This window comes from Pteropus alecto, unplaced genomic scaffold, assembly GCF_000325575.1.
Source record: "Pteropus alecto unplaced genomic scaffold, ASM32557v1 scaffold7, whole genome shotgun sequence".
Lineage (NCBI taxonomy): Eukaryota > Metazoa > Chordata > Mammalia > Chiroptera > Pteropodidae > Pteropus > Pteropus alecto.
In genome coordinates, this window is record NW_006494614.1 from 60,934,770 (window position 1) to 60,945,759 (window position 10,990).

Consider the following 10,990-nt stretch of genomic DNA (forward strand, 5'->3'; position numbering starts at 1 on the left):
ACTGGTAATGGATGTTTTCTTCTATCTGAATATAAAAAAGTATTATATGTTATATTGACATTCGGGCTAAATCTTTCCCTTATAAGGTGTTTGACATAAATAGCTTTTATTATGTAACTGTTAAATAGAAGGAATACACACATTTCTTAAAGGTCCCAGCTGCTATTGTTATCATTTGAGACGTAAAATTGGAATCCTAACTTCCAATATCAAATTTTAGCACAAACCGTATAAAATATATCTTGTCAGAATGTGTCAGAAACACTAAGCTCTTTCTAGCTGAACGCATTGCAGCTGGTGCTTCCTTCTCAAGGTTGAGAATCGACTTTGTGAGTCGTCCGGGGTTAGGCGGCCGCTTGGTTTCCACCCTGCTACAGGGCTGGCTGGGGAAGGCGTGGGTTCAGATTAGCCGTGTCCTACACCGCTTGACCGGAGTGACACGAGTCTGCAGGGCCGAGCCCAAGGCCTGGAGATAGGAGCAGCCAGCAAGAATGCCCGGAATGTTTGCCTTCCTTCGGACTCTGCGGAGGCACACAGACCATGGGGATTCTGTCTGCGGTGACAGCCTTAACATTTGCCAGAGCCCTGGACGCCGCTGTAGAAATGGCATTGCCCACCCTGAAAGTGAGAAGGTAACGTTTATTTTTGTATTTTTTTCTCTCTCTCCCGTATACAGACTGTAGAAAGACCACCAAGCGTGGGCCATTTTTTTTCACCGTGATGTACAATTCACATTTGTTAATCAAAAAAAAGTGCCCGAGGTCATCCACCTAGACTTTTTTTTTCCTTCTTAAACAGGAAACGGGTTTCAGATGTTTATATGTTAAAAAGTAGGGCTACTAATCTGTTTAGCCATTTACCAGACCCTGGCTAACTCTCTTTTTACGTTTTAACGTTCAAACCTCATAGCGTGACATTCGTTTTTATCCTCCTTGTTATTTAGAATTAAAAAAAAAAAAAATCTTTCAATAGTCACCTGTTTTTTGGGGCAGTTCCAGAGGAGGTTAAAATAAATGAATTCGGCAGTTTAGTGAAAGCTGTACCCTAACAGCACTGGTGCTGTGTTGTGTTTGAGAATTCAATGCTCTCAGCCAATTCTCGAAAACAGACCGTGGTTCCAAGTATTTTCATGTATTTGTATTCACAAACAAATGTCCGTTTGAGTATCTTATTTACATTCAGAATAGAGATTCACAAAGGCACATAGTTAAAAAGTCTATAGCAAATGCAAAAAAATATTTCTTTTAAATATTGGATTTTTTTTTTTTTGATCAAGGTGATGTTTTCCATGGTTCTTCTTGGAAAGAGGTTGTGCACAGTAACAGAGAGCAACCATCTTTCTGGGGAGCCCACCATCACTTGAGAGGGCTTCAACCTGATTTTTGGAAATAAAGGTTTTTGTTTTATTGCTGGAATTTTTTTCCTCGTCTTGGGGCTGTTTATTTTAAACAGTCACTGCTGGCAAAAATGTCTCCCTGTTTAGTATGGCAAGTCGATGATATTTTTTTATGTTGGACAGGTTTACATGTTTATAATCTGGGAGGAAGGAGAGCAGATAGGGAGATTTGAATGCTTTTTAAGTGAATTGCTTAGCATTCGAATCACTGGCTAAAAAGACTATGTTAACCATAGAAGTCCAAGCAGAAAGAATTTATCATTTGCTAAATCTGGATCTGATGGCCCCTACTGTTTACTCGCCTGCATTTGACTGAATGCTTTCTGTCTGCAGGTCGTGTAAGGAGGCAAAATAATGGGTTTTGTAGACATTTCATCAAGGAGAGAGAAAGAGCTAAATTGAAATGAGCTCTTAAAATCAGCCCAGTATTCTCTGGCTTGGTGAAAAAGGTATCTGTAAAGATGACAAGGAATCATTCTCAATTTCTCTGCAAACATCTCCCTTCCCCCCATGCTTGTGTGTGTATGTGCATTTCTATGAGGCAAAATACATTTGTTTTTCTTTTCATCAGAGTTATCAGAAATGGTTGGAGAAAAGATTAGTTCAAATGTACAAATGATACGTAATAAATGTCCAAATTCCTTTAAATAGGGTGGAATGGGTATGATAAAACGAAATTTAAAGTTGGTATTTTTCGACAAACAAAAAACCCATTTTGATTTCTCAAAGCGTGTTTTAACTCGGTATTCAGAGGACACAAGGCTGCCGAAGTGTAGGTGTGAGGGACTCCCAGCAGGGGACCCAGTGACAAAACAGTGACAATACCACCTGCAGTGACATGTCAACAAAAATAACAGAAAGCGGTTCCATTTGTGAAAGGAGTTCCTACAAAGCGCATCCCTCAGAATGTAAGTGCCCGGCGGAGGCCGACCCACGCGGCGCAAACACCTCCATCCCAGGTTCACTCTGGAAAACTGTGTCTGTGTTACCTGAGAACCCCGAATAAGGAAAGGATCTGCTTGGCAGGACCCCGTGGAAAGCGCCGGGGTGCTGAAACAGCGGCGAGGACCCTTGGCGGAGACCCGCACAGCTCCCGAAAGGCCGAAGAACAAACTGACAGAAGAAATTAGTGTGACGAGAGGTCAGGGGACAGCCACAGTTTCGGTGACAGCGAAGTCCCCCCATCTGGACGGGACACAGGGCTTTGGGCTAAGAGGTTCCTCAGCCCTCCTATGTGAAAATCATAGGAGACGAACCACTTTGGGTCAGTCCTTTTTTTTTTTTTTTTTGTACCTCTTTGGCCCCAGGAACATTATGAACAACAACAACAAAAAAAGATGAAGTCTGCAAATCCAGGGCAATCACCATGTCAGCTTCGGAGCCGAGATGTTTCCCGAATGCACACCTGGACGATGTAAATCACTCCAGCGGTAAACACTTCAGGCCTGGCCGAAGGCTGCAGGCGGGGTAGGCGGCACCCTCCCCAGCCAGGTCCATAAACCCGGCAGGCCTGCACCCATAAACGCCCCCTTCACCAGGAAAGACCCCCTCCTACTCTGGAGTAGAGGCCCTTACAGAGGTCGCACCGATGATGAACAGAGATACTCAGACCCGCTCCACTGGCTGACTGGCCCAGGGCTAGGATCAGGGAGTGAAGCTGACAGTGTTTTATGTCATTATGGATGGCTTTACGATATCTAAAGGGGGCACCAGGGCCACAAGTTTCAAGGTGGCTATTTTCGAAGGCAGCATGCAAAGAGAAAACCTACAAAAAGATTTACTTTTTGATATCTTGCTAGTAAAAATCATAACAATAGTAACAGTAATAGCAGAAAGATCTATATGTAAAACCCCAAAGTTAGTAGAAATCAAAGCAGCATTCCTTCTTTTTATGACATATTGAATTAAAATATTAAAGCAACTCTTCTCCCCACTGTCTTAAAATCCTTGACTCCTAATGAATGACCATCCACTTGTTATATAAAACTCCCTGAATGGGGGAAAGCAGATGGCAGAATACATTTTGAAAAGAACACCTCCATGGGAATTTCTTTACATTTTGGTGCTCTACTTAAAAAAAAAAAAAAAAGAAAAAGAAAGAAAGAAAAGAAAGAAAGAAAAAGAAAAAAAAAAACTTCTTATAATTATCTGGTTAGGGGGAGTCTTTGCAATGATATTGTCTGTCTTCAGCCAGACAGACGTGAGGACACGCAAAGTAAACATTATAAAAGCAGCCTTCAGTACAGCTTTTTATGGCTCTATTCCTTTCCACCCACAGCAAAGCGTAGAGAAATGCAGAGAACTCGAGAGCAGTTACTCTGCCTCCAGGATCAACCTTGCACCAAAGAAAAATAACCCAGAGAAATGATTCTGCCGCCCGAAATGAAGCCGGGATCAAATAGCTGCTGATCAGAGCAAATATTTAAATTGGATAAGTCGAATTGAGCATTATTAAATAAAGCTCATTTAATATGTCTCGAACAGAAAACATCTTTTGATGAGCATTTTAAACTTGATATTAGAAATCTGGCTGACGGCATGGCTTGGGTCTTAATTGGTGAGCACAGGAATTTGTGTTCTTATGACAAAAAGTGTGATGTTCTCCCTTCGCAAATTATTTTTTTTTTCCACGTATAAAATGAAAGCAGAAAGCTTTGTAGGTAGCTATGGAAAACTGTTAATGCAATGTAACAAATATGAGACAACTGACCCATGTTTTAATGTTTATTCATCAGACAAAGTGCAGCCTGGCCACCTCGGTGACATGGGTGACGTGCGTGCTACGAGCCGGGAACACCCGCGTGCGGGGTGCAGCGGGGTAGCAGCTGACCCGTGCTCTCGCCAAACCTAAAACCACTCTCTAATGGGTTTTACAATATTTACGTTTTCAATTTTATTTATAGGACACCAGATGTCTACATTCAAAAGAAAAAAAAAAAACCACTTGGAATATAAAATCCCTCCCTTCCCCACGTTTGCTATAGCTTACTAGGTATGTGTGCTTTCTCATTTCCCAGTGCCACGCATCCATGTGTGCAGCCAGATCAGAGCTGGGGTCTCCTCAGAGTTTAGGGAGGTGGGAGATGGGGTGTTGTTTCATTTTCTGCTAGACCACGGGCATGTCCTTATTTCTCCTTTTGTAAAAAGGGAGGTGGCTGATAACGTGCCGAGGCTCGTCCCAGTGATGAGATTCTTTGCCCCTCTCGATAACCACCCCTCGCTCATTAAACTTCGACATATGGGAACAGAGCATTTGAGAATCAGCTCTAAGCCAGACCTGAGAGGGCTGGTTAAGTCCTTCCCAGGCCACAGCGTGAGTGCGAGCTTGGGGACGTGAATTACTCAATGTCTTTCTTCTTTCATCTTTAAATGTTGCCTTAGAATAGTTGGCCCATATTGAGGGCAATCTAAGGTGCTTCGAAAGTACAAGTTGATATTTTTATTCGTTGTATCATTTTTGTTGTCAATGGACTTGGCACATGGGTTCGACAGGAATCCACGATGGACAGACCCACCCTGACTCTTCTGCCTGAAATTGAGTCACGACTTCTCTCTAAGCAGCGCAAGACCCTGCAGATTCCCTCCATGAAACCTCCTCTTCCTAGGGCCCTTGCTTGTGAGATTTTCTTCCCATCCCCCAACACAGAGGAGCAGTTTGCTTTTCAGCTCAGACCCCGGTTCCTTCCTGTGAAGTCACACGGGACAACAGTAGGGGCAGCAAAGGAAAGTGTCCTGCGAACGTGTTGGTGACGCCTTGCTGGGAGGTGGGTACGGAGCGATGGCCCCTGGAGCCCTGGAGGGAGGGCCGGGTGCTACTCTAGGCACATTCCACGCATCACCTCCTTACTCCTGGAGAGGTGTCACTGGCCCCTTCTTAGCAGACCTCCTACCCACTGTGCCTACTGCTGCAGGGACAGTGGCCCTGGTGACAGACATTGAGCAGCACAGCAGGACAGCAGGTAGCCTAACAATTCCTTCTCCCCTTAACTTTTCAGACCCTTGTCATCCAAAAGGGAAAAGTATAGCTGAAAATGCCGTATGAAGGAGGTTCTCCAAGGGAGACCTGGGACTCTGGGTGGGGCAGACAAGCTGCTTTAGAAAAGCCCTATGTCCTGCTTCAATTCATCAAGAAGACCAACAAGGGAGCCTAGTTTCCATTCCCAACTGCGGCTGCACAACCTTACACCTCGCGAGCATCAAAGCACGAGAGACCGAAGGCCCGGAAGGAGGAGGTATCTGTAGGACTGGATGTGTGGCCTGCTTGGGACACAGGGAGGAGACACTAGAAAGGCCAGGGGACGGGGTGACAGATGGACTGGCGAAGAAGAAAGCTTCAGGGTTAGAGACCGTGGCGAGGGAGAGGCGGGTGGTGCCCTAGGGGGCTGAGCAGAGAAGACCGAGTCTGGTGGGGGTGGGGTGGGGCCGGCTGGGAAGAATGGGGAGATGAAGAAAGCCTGGCAGGAAGGGCTCGCAGCGGAGGGGAAGGATGGGGAGGCAGCTGGGATCTCGGCTTATTCTCCCCTTCACCATCTGGCTGCCCACGTCTGCCAGAGACACCTAGTCTCCTGCTGTTTCCATCCCCAGCTTCCCATCCCCCGTCTAGTGGCCCGTAATCCTGACTGTCCTTCATGACTCCCTAGAGAGCACGGCCAGGCGCGCCGCCCCAGAGATTTGGGAAATGTTAGGCTGGGCATGGGACCCGGCTTCGGTAGTTTTTACCAGCTCGTGGTCGGCAACCGAGACCCGCTGCCTGGAGCCTAAACTTCGACATTCAGATTTCTGATGTGAGCTTCCACTCGACTAACCAGCGGCTTCAGCGGCTTTGTTTGTTTTTAATTCACACACTCGGAAGACGCGCCGTCTGGGTGGTGGGCTTGCCTTGCTGCAGAGGCCACGGCATCTATAAAGAAGCATCGTCTCTGTCATACCAGACTTGGGGGAAGCGGTGTACCTTAGCGAGGGTGTTTCGGGTTGGGTCTTGGTGAAGCGGAAACACTCTCAGCGTGGGAAATATTTCCAAGATGACTGAGTCTGCTCTGTCCCCTTCGCTGGTGGGGTCTGCATGCAGGAGCCCTCTTTAACTCGTGCACCCCACCCCAACCCAGGGCTTCGCCATCCAAACGGAGACAACGAACAGGACCAGCCCAAACAGGTTCTGAGCCGAGAATGTGACTTCCACGGGGCTGCCTCGTGTCGGCACGTGGTTTTCTCTTTCTTGGTAAATGTACTGAGACAAAGCAAAGAAAACTTAAAAATCTGCTGGAAAGATCCAAACCTGGATGAGTTGAAACATACATGCCAGTTATCTGCTCTAAGTAACGATGATCTTCATTAGCCCGCTTGCTTTCTTGTAAATCGCAAGCCTCATTAAAGAGAGTTGACATACGTAGAGTATCTAGAAACCCAGCCCTGTTTTGGGAGCCTCCCATGGCTTAATTCATTCCACAGTGGCAATGACCCTTTGGGGCAGGTATCGAATCCATTTCCCAGCTGAGGTAAGTGAGGCACAAATGACTTGTTCAAAGCACACAGAGTAGGTACCCGAGGTCTGATGTGAGCCCAGGAGGTCTGGCTCCACGGGTCAACAGTACCGAGAAGAGAGGATGGCATTGAACTAGAAAATGTCACTAGTGTTAAGTCAGATTTCTTAGATGGTGTCAGAGCAACAGCCCCAGCCAGCTCTACTGCTCCCTGTGAGGCCTCAGTTTCTCCTTTCATAAAGTGAGACCGGCAAGGCCGACAGCTCAGTGGTGCGGAGGGTGCCCCCGCCCGTGCCTGGAACCCCCACCCTCCACAGGCAGGGACATCGATTCCCTCCTCCATCCTTGGGCATACAGATTGTGACCAGCTGGGGTCTGTTTGTTCTCAGGGAAGAGAAGAACCCTTTCTGAAAATACCAAACCAGTCTTTGCTGGGATAAACCTTCAGCCTTGAGACAGAAAGCAAATCACAACAGGATTTAAAAGAAGCAGAAGGGGCCGACGTGGCAGACCCTCGGCCGTTCTGACTCTGGAAGCAAGAGGACTTTCGGTTCCAGTTTGTCTACGAGATGGTGGGAAGACACACTGGCCCCTCACTTTGTAGAGATTTGGGAAATCTCTAAATCCCATCATGCTCAGAGGACAAGATATCTCAGCGTTTCTTCGCAGGGGCTATGGTTTCTGCAGAGCCAGGGCCCCCAAAGCCGAACTTCCCACAGTCTTGGAGTCCAAGGGCCAGGCCCCAACTTCCCAGGGGTGCGCAGGGCCGAGCATGCGGCAGCCCGGGTCCAGAATACCCTCCTCATGAAGACCTGCCATTTAACCTCAGCTTTGGGAGACCCCCAGCCCCTGAGCTGTAACATGGGCCAAATCCTGTTTCTGAAATGTGGCTGTGAAGCCTCCATGTTTGTCAAAGCCCAGCTCAGAGCCTTCTGGAGTCTTCCACAGAGTTGAAACAATAATAAACAAACAGCACAAGTAGGGCACTTGCCCATGAACCCAATCTTTATGCCAAGCGGAAGAAGAAGGTACCACTCTGAACCCTTTTTCAGATGTGAATACCGAGGCACAGAGCAGTCGTGAAATTTAAACAAGGTCCCACGTGGAGCTGAGACCTGAACCCGGGCCCTCTGGCTGAGGGGCCTTAACCATCAGCTTTTCTAGTCTCTCCAGGCACTCAACACACAAGAGTTATTATTTTTGTTATTTTGTCAAAGATAATTTTCAAATTTTTGAGAACTTTTCATTTTGAGCTCTTTGGAGAGTCAAATTTGGTTTTAAGGAATAATGCCAAGAGATCCTTGTACCCTCACCCAGTTTCCCCCAGTGGTGACATCTTCCACCCCAGTAGTGACACTTTGCCATAACAATAGTACAATTTCACTTCCAGGAGATGACACAGGTACAATCCACCTGTGTTATTCACCCAAAATGGCAAAAAGGGATCTGAGGGGGCTTGATGGAGCACGGACAATGCCTGCTCAGCCTCCGCCTTTAACCCGCCCTCCCTTCCTTCCTTTTACTTAGCACTACCTGACATCCGAATATCTGATGTTTACATCTCCCCGGAGAATGTAAGTTCCATGAGGTTGAAGATTTTTGTCTGTTGGGTTCTCCGATGTATCCCCAGTGCCTAGAACTGTGTACAGTGCGTATGGCTTTAGTGTGTATTTTTAAACGGGTGTATAGATGAATGATGCTTTCTCATAGAATTACAGAACCTCTCTGAGCTCCCTTCAAAAATCTGTAAAATGGACGGAACGCTCTCCACCTGCAGGGTGCGGTGAGGAGTAGGCGAAGTAAGGTGTGTGTCAAGCGTCTGGCATGTGGTGTCCAGCACTGTGGGCTGATCCCAGCACTGTGGGCTGAGCTATGCGTCCTCCCCAGATACACAGGGAAACTCCCTCTGCGTGCCTGGCCTGTGTGGCTGACCATGCTGGAAGCCCCGCTGCTTCTCTCCGGGGTCTCTAAACTTTGTCTGGCCCCTTAATGGGCTGTGCTCTTTCAACATTTAAGAGTATCGCTATTAAGAGAGTTGAGAACAATTTGTATCACTTGAAGGAGGCTAGTACCATGCATGAAGTCTCTGCTAATTCTGCTGACTTGAAACAACAAACAGCTTAACATCCTCCATTGTTTGGGAGCCTAATGCGAACCAAGTGGCCCTCACCCCCGGAACCCTGCCAGGATTCGTAGGCCTGGTGGGGAGTGGACCCCTTCCCAGGGTCAGGTTCTTCGTGGCTCATTCCTACAAGGAGCGGGGCAGGAGAGTACACAGATTCCATCATACGCCGCAATGTCATTTCTCTCTCATGTCGCTTTCCAGCTGCCAGATTATAGCAAAGAGAAAGTATCCCTTTATGGCTATGCCATCTTACACCTCTGTAGCATGGCCTTGGGAACAGAAATTCATCAGGCTCCGGTGTCACCAGAATTCAGTAACGTCATTTCGTTGTCACTGAGTTTATTTGTACGGTTATGTTGTGGGTGATCCTTTTCCACTTGTGAGAGCAATAGAAAGTTGCCTTTTAAAATATTTAAGTAAAAGAATTCAAACGAGTGGATTTAAAGAGAGATAATTAAGTCGATAAGCAAACAGATATAGCAAAATCCCGAATGATGAAGTTTTGGAAATGTTACCCTAGCAACCCCCTCACTGTGAAGGAATGAGGCCCAGGGAAGGGCAGGCCACGAGGTGCCAGCATCTGGCAAGTCAGTGTTAGGGCTGAGGCTTGTGCAGAGGAGGGAACAAGGATGAGGAGCCCTTCTCAGGCCCTCACCGCATCCCCACCAGCTGAAGATGGCCCAGGCAGGGCTGCAGAGGGCCGAGCAGGGTCCAGATGAGTGGACAGGTTCCACCCAGAAGAGGGGGACCACACTCAGGACGTCAGTGTCCATCCCCATTGTGCCCAGCACTTAGGGCCCCTTCCTGGAGCTTGGGACCCGCAGTGGAGTCCCAACCAGGCGGTGTGGTTTTATTTCTACTTCACAGATGAGGCTGCAAGAAGTTTTGGCAAACAAACAATTAAGGGCAACCTAGCACCATGTCTGGAACTTGCTCTCCCACCCCACAAAACCAGGGCGTTTTCCACAACCCACACCTGCCTCCTGGCAAGACAAGTCTCCACGTGAGAACCGTTAACTTAAAAACTGTGATGTGCCGTGTAATCCACCAGGCGTATGCTCCTCCCGCGACTTCCTTTCATCATTTTAGCTCGCAACGGGCAGGGATCTAAGCGCACACACGATCATTTCTGCCGTAAAATGAGTACCACGGCACGTTTATTATAGAACGAAGCATTCGTCATAAAAAGTTTATTAAAAAACGGAAACATTTAAAGAAGAATGTATTCATCAGTTATAATCCTGCCATCCTGGGTTTAACGGCTTTATATATTTTGCTGTATTTTACTTCTGTCTCTTTCCCATTACCCCTCTCTCTGTATATCAGTTTGAATCATTATATAATTTGAGATCTTCTTCCATCATTACTATTGTATCATGAATTGTTTCCATTTTAAAATATTATTATACATTTTAAATATATATAATATATATTTTTTAGAATTGAAAAGTCGAATCCTGTCGTGGGTGATAAAGAAGGCAGAGTCCAGAGAGGGAAGCTGATTCTGCCAGGGGACAGGAAAGCCGGACGAAAATGCAGCAAGGACATAACATTAATACCTACCTAGTAATTCCTCGTATACTTATTTAACCTATTCTCTACTGATGGGCACGTAATTTGTTCTTGAATAGTCACTGTTATAAATAATGTTGCGACCGTAAATCCTTTGACATAAATCCACATGAACCCGCCTGTTTATGTCCTTCAATAAGTTTCCAATAGAGGAGTCACAGATCAGAGGGTGTGGACACTTCTAAGCTCCTGGTATATACTAACAACTCGCCCCATGGAAAGGTTGTAAATTCATTCGCCCATCTCTCAGCAGTATAGCAAACGCCTGTCTCACTCTGCCTTTGTCAACAGAGTATTAGACCTTTAACTTTTCTTTCTTTCTTTCTTTCTTTCTTTCTTTCTTTCTTTCTTTCTTTCTTTCTTTCTTTCTTTCTTTCTTTCTTTCTTTCTTTCTTTCTTTCTTTCTTTCTTTCTTTC

The 10,990-nt window shown here is 46.4% G+C and overlaps 1 long non-coding RNA gene across 1 annotated transcript; it reads left to right on the plus strand.

Moving 5' to 3' along the window:
- Positions 1-397: 397 nt before the first annotated feature.
- On the plus strand, positions 398-3,884 carry LOC107196762. Its single transcript, XR_001518194.1, has 2 exons — positions 398-632; positions 3,675-3,884. It is a non-coding gene; the product is annotated as an uncharacterized LOC107196762 (long non-coding RNA).
- The last annotated feature ends 7,106 nt before the right edge of the window (positions 3,885-10,990 follow it).